The 13,101-nt window shown below is 40.5% G+C and overlaps 1 protein-coding gene across 5 annotated transcripts in view; it reads right to left on the reverse strand.

The window, feature by feature from the left end:
- SYT9 (synaptotagmin 9) overlaps positions 1-13,101 on the reverse strand; it is a 409,891-nt gene that overhangs the window by 237,578 nt on the left and 159,212 nt on the right. For 2 of the 5 annotated variants that reach the window (XM_070074123.1, XM_070074118.1), the window contains 2 exons: positions 5,624-5,783; positions 4,171-4,250 (listed from right to left, as the gene is read on the reverse strand). The exons of 2 other annotated variants lie outside the window; for them this stretch is intronic. The gene's annotated coding sequence lies outside the window, so the exon portion shown is untranslated. The remainder of the gene's footprint in view (positions 1-4,170; positions 4,251-5,623; positions 5,784-13,101) is intronic. One more of the 5 variants, XM_070074126.1, reaches the window with a different exon arrangement.

Consider the following 13,101-nt stretch of genomic DNA (forward strand, 5'->3'; position numbering starts at 1 on the left):
CATTCCTCTTTCAGACTATGGTGGACAGGAACAGTATCTCAATCACCTCTTACTCAACGCTTAGGGCAATGTCTGACCAATAGAAGGCATCAGTTGATGCTTGCTGATTGGTTGACTGAAATCCACCTTGTTCTCTTCTATTTCAGAATCAGGTAGAATGTATCACTCAAAATTGATGGGCTTCAAAGAACTGAATTTAAAAATAAATACTAAATGCCTGCAGAAAGCTATCCCCAGCCTAGCACATCACCCTCATGAATCCTACAATCTATCAAAAAGTTCCCTATTCAGAACTGATGTAAACCCCTCACCCCTCTCTTGATCTCTCTTAATACCTCATACATGTGACCATCATGGGTCTATTTGTGTGTATGTTTTGAAGAAGTGTTTAAATGTGCATGCATGTACACACACGTACAATATTTCTAATAGAGACCCAGTGTTTGCTTGAGTGTGTTGTTTAGTCTAATAAATTGCCTTCCTCCCAGTTACAGAGTTCATCCCAGGGAACAAGAGGGTGGCCCCCATGCCTCTTGCTTGTCACTCCTTGGGCACTGATTGCCTATTCCTGAGGGAGGATTCTGTCCACTGTGACGCTTTAGATAGAGATGACTTTGGAAAAGCTACCAGTCTCAGTCTTTCTCCTTGGAGTACTGAAAGCTTGGATTTTTGTCCTCAGTAGATGTTTTATCTGTCAGAATGACTGTTGTCTGGAAAGTTTTTATTTTTTATTTATTGAAGATAGTTGTTTAAAGTTTATGACTTGCTCTACTCCCAGGAGGGCAAAAAAAATCAATAATTTGTTTTTCAGCAGAAAACATAGACCCATAAAATAAAAAATCATGTCCCAATCAGCAGATTGTTCCCCACCCCCAACCCAGTTTAAGTCACGGTTGCCTGAGTGAACATGTATGAATTAAGGCTTAACAGGGCTAAGGTGTAAGCAGGTCCAAACGTGGGCCTCCAGAGACTATCTACAAGTACTAATATTAATCTGGGATTTACAGAGAACATAAAGGAGCCTAATGTCACACCACTAACAGTGTTTCTGGGTCAGGATGACTCCTCAGGCAAAGAGACTTCTCTGCACTGGAGATGCTTAAGGTTTCCTTTCCTGTCCACCATCACCCACCCCCACCCTCCTGCAGCATTGGCTGTTCTATTTCAGAGCTAAGAGCAAACCTAGAGGAAGCCCATTTCTGGAGCTGCTGCTGTGCTAAGCACTTTAGAAGCATTAACTCATTGATTCCCTGCAAGAGTGACGTAAGGTAGGTGCTGTTATCATCTCTATTTTTCTAGGAAAGAAACAGAAGCCTGGAAGATAGTAGATCACTTGCCCATGGTGACACAGCCAGTAAGTGGTACAGCTGGGGTTTGAACCCAGGTAGTCTGCCTAGAGATTGCTTTATTAACTGCAATACCACAATATCTGATTGGCAGGAAGTTTCTGGAAATGGACTTGCAATGTCAATATTCAATACAATCACAGTCTAAATAGAACAGGATTTGGCAATTATTCATTTGGAGATTGATTAATTTTAAGGATTTTAACAAGGCAAATACAAGGATGGAAATCAGCCCAAACCATTAAAAAACATACTGACAAGAGCAAGGAGACTTCAATGCTTTCTCTGCCTCTACATTTTATATTATCAATTTGATATCTCTAGATACAGTGCTCCACCATCTGTCTACACCCACTTCAGCTTTGTTGACTGCTGGGAATTGCATTCCTTAAAAGCATACAGAAAGAGACTTATTAATGAGTAGACATGTGTGGTAAGAGAGGTATCAGGTGAGTGGTTCCTCTGCAGCCTTTTGTAGGTGAAGCTGGACCTCTAAGCCTCCTTCTCACTTAGGCCCATCTATATTAGTGGGTTTACTTGGGATCTATCTGATTTTTAAATCATTATTTTTTATACAACTCTTTGTGTTTTCATGTTAGGTCATTGGGAAGCAGCAAAGACAAGTTGTCAGAGTTGTCTAGCAAAGCTTTATTTGAGACTTTGTGTTGTTTCTTCTAAAACACATTTGCTGGGGTGGGTGCTGTGGCATAGTAGGTTAAACCTCTACCTGCAGCCCTGGTATCCAATATGGGCACTGGTTCGAATCCCAGCTGCTCTACTTCTGATCCAGTTCCCTGCTTATGGCCTGGGAAAGCAGTGGAGCTTCTTCTGGGTCTCCCCCATGGGTGCAGGGTCCCAAACACTTTGAGCATCTTCCAGGCCATCAGCAGGGAGCTGGATCATAAGTAGAGCAGCTGGGACTCAAACTGGCACCTATATGGGATGCCACAGATGCAGGGCAATGCTTAACCTATTACACCACGGAACAGCCCCAGCCCTGGCTGTTGCGACCAACTGAGGAGTGAATCAGAGCAGGGAAGATCACTCTCTTGCTGTCTTAGTCTTTCTCTCTCTAACTCTTTCAAAATAAATAAATAAATCTTAAAAAAGAATTTATTACCAGGAAGTAAAACAAAGGCCCGTGTTCTTATGGGACTTTCACTCCAGTTACATTGCCTGCTAGATGGATGCATTTAAAAAGAAAATAGGGATGCCTGGTAAGGGGAATCTAGAGGATAGGAAACGGGATGGTCTGGTGACAAGCTTCAAATGAGATTTTAGCAGTAGAAGTAAAAACCTTTAGTAAAACTAATAAATAACATTATATATGAAAATAATATTCTCAGAATATTATGCAGATTTTACTTTCAGAAAATAAGATTTAGAGGTAGAGCAAGATGGTGGCTAAAATGATCCAGTAACAGTCACCCCCGAGACACCGATTTGTACAGCTATTCATACACCAAACCACATTTGCCAGAGCTGAGGAGGAGATCACAGTGCCTTGTTTTATTACAATAATAAGAAAAGACGTATTGAAGAAGGCAGAAAGGAAAGAGTTGGTGGTGGTCCCAACCTTCCTCTGACCCCAAGCTGCACAGCATGGAGAGACCTTCAAGAGAGAACTAAGTTTAGACCTTGGACTTTAAACCTCTTATCAAGCTTACTAGAATAAAACCCAAGATTCCTGATCCAGACCAGTACCTGCCTACTGATCCTCTGAACCTCCTTATCCAGGTGTCCAGGGAACTGCCCCCCTATCACCCTCAACGCACAACCTCTGGCAGACAGCAGAGCAAGGCTCCAACTCTAAGGAACACAGCAGGAGAGTGAGCACAGGACTTTGCCTTGCAACTCAGTGCTGAGCCTGCTGAGATGAGGTCCAGCAGTGAAGACCCCACACCAAGATGAGCTCCAGGCTCAAAGATGGCACCTCTAAACCCACCCCAGCATCAGGCCAAGACCTGAACCCTGGTAGGATGGACTCATGTTTCAACCTACATCACTGTCAGCTGTGCATGGGCCTGGTGTCCACTCCCCAGATTGCATAGGGCCTTGCAGCTGTGAGACTCAGGTATGATCTAGCTTAGTGCCAGCCTGGGTAGCCGAGAGACTGCCTTCACCACCTCTCCCCCAGCACTGGGAAGAGAGCAAGGAGTAAAATCCAGTCACTCAGGAATAGGACAGGAAAATGAGCACAGGACAGTGTCTTAACACTCAGTGTGAAGCTGGTAAAAACCCAATACTGGGCAAATTCAAATGGTTCCTGTCCCCAGGCAAGTATCTGTGGGTGCAGCCCCTGGACTTAACCCAGGGCCAGGTAGAGACCTGTGGTCCAAGTTGCTCAGACCATCGGCTGGTTGTAGGGTTCTTGAGTTATAAGTCCAGCTCAGAAGCAGAGAACTCATAGGAGCATGGCCATTGGTCCTACTATTGTGCTGCTCTGATCTTGGCTCCAGTTATGATTATAGCACTGTGATGTTGGGGACCATGGGTCTGCCCATCCCATTCCTCCTCCAGTCTCAGGCAGCACAACACAGAGAAAGTAACTGCCCACTTGGGGAAACTAGAGGGGTAGACAGCAAGTCATCTTGTAGGAGCTTAGGCCTGGTGCCTGTGATATCCAGAGTCAGGCATAATTCTGTGGTGCTTGACCACAGGCTGGTGATCATGGATGAGACATCTGGGCCTACCTCAGCTAGGGAGGGGCTTACAGGCCTATCCTTTTTATCCCCCTGTTCATTCTCAACAATACATCATTAGGGTTTGGGGCACCCTCTAGTGCTGAAACATTGACAATACACCAACAAGAGACAGGACGAACCTGGACTTAGGGTGTCCTCTAATGCTGAAATAGCAGAAGTCTTCACCGTCTCAGAGAAGAGAAGCAGACCACTTGAATTCCTCGGGGCAGGAACAAACAAAGGCAGATTACAAGGTCTGTAATAAATTCCTAATCTTTTAATGCACAAATGACATCAACAAGAGCTTACATGTGTGCACGGGGTGGGGGTAGGAGTTAGGACAGTGGCTAATGTCACCACTTGGGACACCTACATCCTCTATCGGAATGCCTGAGTTCTAGTCCTGGCTACTATACTTCTGACCCATCTCCCTGCTAATCCATACCTGGGGAGGCAGCAGATGATGGCCCAAGTGCTCAGGTACCTACCACCTATGTGGGATAGCTGAATTGGGTTTCAGGCTCCTGGCTTTGGTCTGGCACAGCACTGGCTATCTCAGGCATTTGGAGAGTAGACCAGTGGATGCAAGATTCTCTCTCTCTCTCTCTCTCTCTCTCTCTCTCTATCTCACTTTCAAATAAATTAAAAATGAGTAACAATAATAATAATAACACTCAGGGAACCATGATCTCACTTAACAAACACAATAAGGTGCCAGAAACCAATCATATAGCCGCTGATATCTACAAACTTTCGGATGGAGACTTCAAAGTAGCTGTTTTAAGAAAACTAAACGTGTTTCAAGAGAAAGCAGTAATACTTCAACATTCAAACAGGGAGATTTAACAGAGAGACTGAAGTAATTTTTAAAAATCAAACAGAAATCCTTGATCTTAAAAGTATAATAAGTAAAAGTGAAAGCATGATAAAAGTCATCAGTAGCAGAATAGATCAAGCAGAAGAAATAATTAATGAAATTTTAAGACAGGTTATTTGAAAATAGACAGTCATAAGAGGAAAAAGAAAAAAAGAATCTGTAGGAATGAAAAAACCTTATGAGAATTCTGACACAGCATTAAAAGAGTAAATATCCAAGTTATTAGGGTTTAAGAGGGAATGTCAAAAGGGTAGAATGCTTATTCAAAGAGGTAGTAATAAAACTTCCCAAATACAGAGAAAGATACACCTATTCAGGTACAGGAAGATTAAAGATCACCAGTCAGACTCAATTCAACCATGTCTGCCCCAAGATGTATTATAATCAAGCTGTCCAGGGCTACAGATAAAGAAGATATTCAAAGCCTCAAGAGAAAAGAAACAAATAACATAAAAGAGTGTCCCAATTCACTTGACTACAGACTTCTCTGTAGAAACCTTACAGGCCAGAAGAGAGGGTCAGATTTTCATAATACTGAAGAAAAACAAAAGGCAAGCAAGATTACTGCTCCCAGAAAAACTATCCTTTAGATATGAAGGAAGGATAAATGATATTACTAGTCAAACAAAAGCTGAAATAATTCATCACCACCAGACCTGTCCTAAAAGAGATGATAGCAACAAGTGTGAGCCCTAGTGGTTAAGATGTTCACTTACCACATCACAGTGTCTGGGTTTGATCTCCTGCTCCGGCTTCCTGCTAATGCGGACCCTGGCAGGCAGCAGTGACTCAAGTAATTAGGCCCCTGCCACTCATAGAGGAGACTTGGATTATGTTCCCAGTTCCCAGCTCTGGCCATGTTGAGGTGACCAATCTCTACAATAAAAATTATAAAACATTGATGAAAAAAATTGAAGAAGAAATAAAGGAACAGAAAGGCAACTCTTGCTCATGATTTCAAAGAATTAATACTATTAAATGGTGTAGATCACTCAAAGTGATCTACAGATTCAATGCAATATCCATAAAAATATCAATGGTATTTATTGAAAGACTAGAAAAAAATCCTGAAAATTTTATGGAACCATAAAAGACCTCAAATAGCCAAAGCACTCATGAGGAAAAAGAACAAAGCTGGATGCATTACACCACCTGACTTTAAAATATACTACAAAGAGATGGGGCTGTGGCACAGGTTAACTTTCTGCCTGAGGCACCGGCATCACATATGGGAGCTGATTCACGTTCAGGCTGCTCCTCTTCTGACTCAGTCTCTGTTATGACCTAGGAAGACAGTAGAAGATGGCCCAAGTTCTTGGGTCCCTATACCCCTTAGGAGATCTGGAAGGAACTCCTGGCTACTGGCTTTGGATTGGCCCAGCTCCTGCCATTGTGGTCATTTGGGGAATGAACCACTAGATAGAAGATCTGTCTCTCTGTCTCTTCCACTCTATGTCTATAAATGTACCTCTCAAAAAATAATTTTTTATAAAAATATACTACAAAGAAATAGTCACTGAAATAGCATGATATTAGCATTAAAAACAGGCATAATGACTAATGGAGAAGAATTGAGAACCTATAAGTAAACCCTTGAATCTACAGCCAAACTGATTTTTTATAAAGGTGGTAAAAATACTCACTGGAGAAAGGAGAGTTTTTAATAGATGGTGCTGGAAAATTGGATACCCGCATGTAGAAGAAAGAACCTGGGGCAAGCATTTGTGCAGTGGTTAAACTGTCTCTTGGAACATCCACAGGCCAATTCAGAGTGCCTGGGTTTGAGTCCAAACTCTGTTCTCCATTCCAGTTTCTTGTTAATGTGCAACCTGACAAGTATCAGGTGATGACTCAAGAAGTTGGGTCCCTGTCACCTACTTGTAAGACTCAAATGGACTTTCCAGCTCCTGGCTTTGGTCTGGCCCAGTTCCAGCTGTTGAGAGCAGTTGAGAGTAAACCAGCAGATGGAAATCAATCTCTCTCTCTCTCATTCTCTCTCTCTCTGCCTTCCTAATATACATAAATAAAAATAAATGAACATAGATGCAAAAATCATCAACAAAATATAAGCTAATTGAATCCAACAACACATCAGTAAGATCATTCACCTGGAACAAGTGGGATTTATCCCTGGTACACAGGGATGGTTCAACACATGCAAATCAATAAATGTGAAACATCACATTAACAAATTAAAGAATAAAAACCATATGATTATTTCAATAGATGCAGAGAGAGCATTTGATAAAATACAACATCATTTCATGATGAAAACCTTAAGCAAATTGGGTATAGAGAAACATTGCTCAACACATTCAAGGCAATATATGATAGACCCACAGCCAGCATTATATAGAATAGGAGAAAGTAGGAAGTATTTCCACTAAAATTGGGAACCAGGCAAGGGTGCCTACTTTCACCACTGAGATTTCAATATAGTTCTGGAAGTTTTAGCCAGAGCAATTAAAAAAGAAAAAGAAATCAAAGGGATACAAATGGGAAAGGAGGAAGTCAAATTGTTCCTGTTTGCAATGACATGATTCTACATATAGGGGATCTGAAAGACTATACTAAGAGACTGTTGGAGCTCATAAGAGAGTTTGGTAAAGTTGCAAGATATAGAATCAACAACAGAAATCAGTATCCTTTGTCTATGTATATATTGTATACACATGGATGATAAAGAACATGTAAGATCAGTCCATTCACAATAGCTACAAAAATTTAAATATTTTCAAATAAATTTAACCAAAGAGATAAAATATCTCTACCATGAAAATTATAAAACATTAAAGAAAGAAATAGAACAAGACACAAAATAAAGGAAAACCAGTTCCATGTTCATGGATTGGAATAATTAATATCAAAATGTCCATATTACTGAAAGCAATTTACAGATTCAATGTGATTCCAATCAAAATACCAATGACATTCTTCTCAGATCTATAAAAATGATGCTAAAATTCATATGGAAGCACAAGAGACTCCAAATACCTAAAGCAATCCTAAGCAACAAAAACAAAAGTGGAGGCATCACAATATCAGATTTCAAGACATACTACAGGGGGCCGGTGCTGTGGCGTAGTGGGTAAAGCTGCTGCCTGCAGTGCTGGCATCCCATATGGGTGCCGGTTTGAGTCCTGGCTGTTCCACTTCCAATCCAGCTCTCTGCTACAGCCTAGGAAAGCAGTGGAAGATGGCCCAAGTCCTTGGGCCCCTGCAACTGTGTGGGAGACCCAGAGGCAGCTCCTGAATCTTGGCTTCAGATCGGCACAGCTCTGGCTGTTGTGGCCATCTGGGGAGTGAACCAGCAGATGGAAGACCCCTCTCTCTCTCTGCCTCTTTTTCTCTCTCTGAAACTCTGACTTACAAATTAATAAATAAAGTCCTTAAAAAAAGATATACTCCAGGGCAGTGATAATTAATAATCAGCGATCACAATAATCAATAATCAGTAATACTGGCACAAAAATATTCATGTGAACCAATGGAACAGAATAGAAAACCCAGAAATCAATCCAGTCATCTAGAACCAACTAATCAAGGAGCTAAGGAGCCACCCAGCTAATCAAGGACAGAAGAGCTAAAATGAATCCCTGGAGCAAGGACAGTCTCTTCCACAAATGGTGCTGGGAATACTGGATCTCCACATGGAAAAGCATGAAACAAGACTACTACCTTACACCCTATACAATAATCAACTCAAACTGGATCAAGGATCTAATTGTATGACCTGATACCATCAATTTATTAGAGAACATGGGGGAAACTATGCAAGACATTGGCATAGGTAAAGACTTCTTGGAAAAGACCACAGAAGCATAGGCAAGAAAAGTAAAAATATACAAATGGAATTACATCAAGCTAAGAAGCTTCTGATGGAAAGGGAACACTCAAAAAAGTGAAGAGGCCACTGACAGAATGGGAGAAATTATCCTCAAACTATGCAACTGAGAAAAGGTTAATGTTCAGAATCTGTAAAAAACTCAACAACAACAAAACAAACACCCAGTAAAGAAATGGGCAAAGGATTTGATCAGGCATTTTTCAAAACAGGAAATACAAATAAGCAACAAACACACGAAAAAATGCTCAGGATCACCAGCCATCAGGAAAATGTGAACAAAAACCACAATGAGGTTTCATCTCATTCCACTTAGAATACATAAATCAAAAATTCATACAGAAATCAAAAAACAATAAAAGTTGGTGATGATTTGGGGGAAAAGGTACCCTAATACACTGTTGGTGGGACTGTAAACTGTTGTGGAAGACAGTATGGAGATACCTCAGAAATCTAAATACAGATCTACCATATGACCCAGCCATCCCACTCCTGAGGATTCCTTTTCCTTTTCCTTTTCCTTTTCCTTTTCCTTTTCCTTTTCCTTTTCCTTTTCCTTTCTTTATTTTTTTGACAGGCAGAGTGGACAGTGAGAGAGAGAGAGACAGAGAGAAAGGTCTTCCTTTGCTGTTGGTTCACCCTCCAATGGCCACCGCGGCCGGTGCACCGTGCTGATCCAAAGGCAGGAGCCAGGTGCTTCTCCTGGTCTCCCATGGGGTGCAGGGCCCAAGCACTTGGACCATCCTCCACTGCACTCCCTGGCCACAGCAGAGAGCTGGCCTGGAAGAGGGGCAACCGGGACAGAATCCAGCGCCCGGACCGGGACTAGAACCCAGTGTGCCGGCACCACAAGGTGGAGGATTAGCCTATTGAGCTGCGGCGCCGGCCCACTCCTGAGAATTTAACCCAAATGAAATGAAATCAGCACATGAAAGAGTTATCTGCACCAGCATGTTCATTATAACTCAATTCACATTACCTAGGATATTCAGTTAACGCAGATATTTATCAGCTGATCACTGGATTAAGAAAAGGTTGTATATACACACTATGGAATACTTTTCAGCCATAAAAAAGGATGAAATTTTGTCTTTTGCTACGAAACGGGTGTAACTGGAAACTATTATTCTTAGTGAAATAAGCCAGTACCTAAACAAGAAATACCATGTTTTTCCTGATCAAGGATAACTAATACAGTACAAAAATATAATATACATGAGCGAAATTGAGACTTCAACTTTTAATTATTTAGCCCTTTTCTCTACTGTTGAAAAATAGTTTTTGATAGTTTTTGTTTTTCTTCTTCTTACTATTTGTTGAATTCTTTTTTTTTTTTTTGACAGGCAGAGTGGACAGTGAGAGAGAGAGAGAGACAGAGAGAAAGGTCTTCCTTTGCCGTTGGTTCACCCTCCAATGGCCGCCATGGCCGGTGCACTGTGGCCGGCGAACCACGCTGATCCGATGGAAGGAGCCAGGTACTTCTCCTGGCCTCCCATGGGGTGCAGGGCCCAAGCACTTGGGCCACCCTCCACTGCACTCCCTGGCCACAGCAGAGAGCTGGCCTGGAAGAGGGGCAACCGGGACAGAATCCAGCGCCCCTACCGGGACTAGAACCCTGTGTGCTGGCGCCGCAAGGCGGAGGATTAGCCTAGTGAGCAGCGGCGCCGGCCCTATTTGTTGAATTCTTTACTTAGTGGAGTGTTATGATTTTAAAATAATCTGTAAGTATGCCATTGTAAAAATTAAAAGAGAGTAAGAGAGGAAGGAGAAGGAAGAGTGGGAATGTGGGTGGGAAGGGGGGTAGGGTGGGAAAATCGCTATGCTCCTTAATCTATATAAGAAATGCATTACATTTTTTCAGCTTATCTAAAGAAAAAATTATAAAAAGTATAGTTTTGAATATTGAAAAAATTCTAAAATACATACAATATATTATATATAAAATAAATAAATATAAAATAATATGGGAAGGGAAATGACTAGAGATTTGTCATATAAGATAATAAAACCTACAATAATGTACAGCTATCAAACTGCTGTATGTATAGCAAGAACTGACATTTTGATTGACAGAGCAATATAGCCATTTTACAAACTGATGCTCACATATGTAAGAATTTAATATATACTGAAATTTCTATCATAAATCAGTTTCTAAAGGAAGAAGTAGTCAAAAATTTTGCCAGAACAATTGATTAGGTATTTGGAGAAAATAAAATGAAATCTAAATAACTTAGTGATATGCCTAAAATAAGACAAAACAAGGCTATAGCCCCCAGAAACTATTCTAATAACTAAAGTGGAGTAAATTAACTGAGACTTGAAGAAGGGGAAATTTTTCCTAAAAATGAAAGATCTGGAAGAAATCACAAGGGCAAGCAAAAGGAGACTGAATTATTTAAAAATCTGAGTTATTTCTCATGTTATCATAAAATAAAATTTTAAAAACTTGATGGATTAAGAAATTATTTGTAGACAAAGGTTAATCTTAAAATATTTTTAAAACTGCTATCAAATTGAGAAGTATCATACTATTATCTCAATAGAAAATAATGGAAAAAGAATATGGACAGATAATTCACCAAAGAAAAAGTATAAGAAGCCATAAAATATGAAAAAAATTAAATATTTGTCCTTCCTAGTCATAAAAACAGACTACAGTAAAAATGAAGCAAGTCTGAGTCCAAGTCTGAAAATAAAATAAAGTAAAACAATAATATTCAGTGTTAGCATTATATTAGCACTGGGCACAATGCTATTTCTAAGAATTTATTTTAGAAAAGTATATCAATGTAGTTAGCTATTAATTTCCATTGACTTACATACCTTTATGTTTTTTTTTTTTTTAACTTTATTTGACAAGTAGAGTTACAGACAGTGGGAGATAGAAAGAGAGAAAGGTCTTCCTTCCATTGGTTCACTCCCTAAATGGCCGCCACAGCCGGTGCTGCACTAATCCAAAGCCAGGAGCCAGGTGCTTCCTTCCGGTCTCCCACCTGCTCCATCCTCCACTGCCCTCCCGGGCCACAGCAGAGAGCTGGACTGGAAGAGGAGCAACCGGGACTAGAACCCAGTGCCCATATGGAATGCCGGCGCCGCAGGCAGAAGATTAACCAAGTAAGCCATGGCGCCGGCCCCCAAACCTTTATGGTCTTTTTTTTTTTTAAAGACTTATTTTTTTTAAATTTATTTGAAAGACAGAGTTACAGAGAGAGGTAGAGACAGAGAGAGAGGTCTTCCATCCACTGGTTCACTCCCCAGTTGGCCGCAACGGCTGGAGATGCGCTGATCCGAAGCCAGGAGCCAGGAGCCTCCTCCAGGTCTCCCTTGCGGGTGTGGGGCCCAAGGACTTGGGCCATCTTCTACTGCTTTCCCAGGCTATAGCAGAGAGCTGGATCAGAAGAGCAGCAGCCGGGACTAGAACCAGCACCCATATGGGATGCCGGTGCTTCAGGCCAGGGCTTTAACCCACTGAGCCAAAGTGCTAGCCTCATCCTTTATGTTTTAAAAACAGCAGCTATCATCACCCATTGAATACATGTATTGATTATCACACTGTACTTCATAAATACGTGCAAAAACCATAAGGATATTTGAAGAGTTTAATTATGAAACAAGGGGAAGAATAGTTAAATATTGATGAATTAACAGTGTTGCATTTTTACAGTAATTACAAATAAAATGCTTATGGAAACTATTTAATGCTATTGAACTATGTGCAATGTAAATAAAAAGTTTAGAATGAAAAATTTGTTCATATGTCATAAATTTGAGTCTACACACATGTACCAATACCAATACATATACCTACATAAAAATGGGGAAAATCTAATCATGTCTTTCTTAGTGGTTTATGAATTCTTTTGTTCTTTTAATTTTTTATGATTTGAAAATATTACATTTTTATAACAAAGTAGTATTGAAGAAAGATAAGGGGAATACTTCTAGACCTAACACACTGGCTTATATACTCATTCAACCAATTTTTGCCAAGCATCTACTACTGCCACATGCTTGTTAGACCCATAGTAGATAAGGGATAAACAACAGGTTTGATTGCTTCCCCAGTGACTTTCCAGTCCTTGTGATTCTCAAGGTTTTTATTTTTGGGTTTCAAACTCTATTTTTCTAATATTATCTCAGAATAAATAGGCTGTATTTTTCTCATATTCAGCAAAAAGAAAGAAAGAAAGAAAGAAAGAGAAAGAAAGAGAGAGAGAGAGAGAGAAAGAAAGAAAGAAAGAAAGAAAGAAAGAAAGAAAGAAAGATAGATTAGCTTGCTTTCCTGCAAAGAAAACCTAGCAACAGCTTCTCTTAACTTCCTATCCTTTTGCTCTAATAGGTTGCCCT

The sequence above is a fragment of the Oryctolagus cuniculus genome, chromosome 1 (assembly GCF_964237555.1).
Source record: "Oryctolagus cuniculus chromosome 1, mOryCun1.1, whole genome shotgun sequence".
In the NCBI taxonomy this organism is placed as follows: domain Eukaryota; kingdom Metazoa; phylum Chordata; class Mammalia; order Lagomorpha; family Leporidae; genus Oryctolagus; species Oryctolagus cuniculus.